The sequence below is a fragment of the Ailuropoda melanoleuca genome, chromosome 5 (genome assembly GCF_002007445.2).
Source record: "Ailuropoda melanoleuca isolate Jingjing chromosome 5, ASM200744v2, whole genome shotgun sequence".
NCBI classification, from domain to species: domain Eukaryota; kingdom Metazoa; phylum Chordata; class Mammalia; order Carnivora; family Ursidae; genus Ailuropoda; species Ailuropoda melanoleuca.
The window spans coordinates 15,534,508-15,535,839 of record NC_048222.1 but is presented as its reverse complement, the minus strand read 5'-3'; positions in this window follow the sequence as shown (position 1 = coordinate 15,535,839).

Genomic DNA, 1,332 nt, shown 5'->3' with positions numbered 1-1,332 from the left:
GTCAAGTAAATAAATAAAATCTTTTTAAACAATTAACATTTATTTTCACTTTTGCAAATATAAACCAATTAGAAAACACAGGCAAGTTTAAAAGGAGAAAATAAATATTATCTTTCTATGTTTACAGTTTAATATTTTGGTAGATTTCCACTTTATTTTTAAAGCAAAAATTGAGTATAAAATAAAAGCTGGTATCACTGAAGAAACCGGTTCCTTAAACAAACAGTTTCCAGTCTAAGCAAAGAAAACCACTCTATATCAACACGTAAGTAGATTTTCCACAGAAGCAAGAATATGTGTGAACGTGTTGGGTTTTTGTTTGTTTGTTTTGTTTTGTTGTTGTTGTTTTCGTTTGGTTTGGTTTTTTTGGATGTGTCGGTTTTTACCAACATTCACAGCTTGTAGCTTTTTCCAGAGCAAGGATATCAGTGTCACTCAATGATAACAGCAACTTGGTTAAGCGCCATCCCGGTAGTGGGACCCTTTGCACTTTCCTCAGGGAGGTCCCAGAGGTTTCCAGGGAGATCAAAAAACATTAAACCCACAACACTTGATTGGAACTGCAGGCACAAAACATCCCTGTGGATGACCGCAACTGCCTTCAAGGCCCACAGGGCAGGGACCCGACAGAACCTGAGCTCTGGCCTAACGGTCAAGAAGCAGCCACTTCACTGCGTTATGTTTGAACAGACTCTTCCGTTCACTTTGTTTCCGTCACAAATAAGTCTAGAGACTGTCCTGCTTTGGAGGAAGTAATAAATTATGTCACCTCAAGTATGTTTGCTTCTGTCAAACGGATTTGTGGAACAGATCTTTATCAATATGTTTCTAGGTCCAGCAACTTTGTTTATATGTTTTATTCACTGACTTAGAAGATTTTACTGTAAGATGATATATCATCAAGTTCCTGCCCAAAATGAAGTTTAAAACCTCTGCAATAAAATCTTAAAAAATACTAGTGGAACATCATCAAGACAAGTGACTGTTGAAATTCCAAATTTCGTTCCCAGCTTTTTTGATTTCTTAAGAAGCATACTTCTTGATTTGGGTCACATTTAGGGGCGATTATGTTTTAAAAAATACCCTCAAGAAATCAATGTAGCTTTTTTAGGCACAGGAGGTAAATTTAAGCTTCATATTTTAAAAACAACACACAAGTTTTTGATTGGTAAGCAGAGTTCTTAATCAGCTTCATGCAGAGATTTTAGAGGTGTTTATTTTGGTATGTGTTTAAGTTTTAAGACTTACAGCCTTTCAGTAGAAAAGAGCCTTTTAGTTCTAAATCAAAAGTTAGACTTAGCCCAATCCACTTGGTATTATTTATTTATTTAT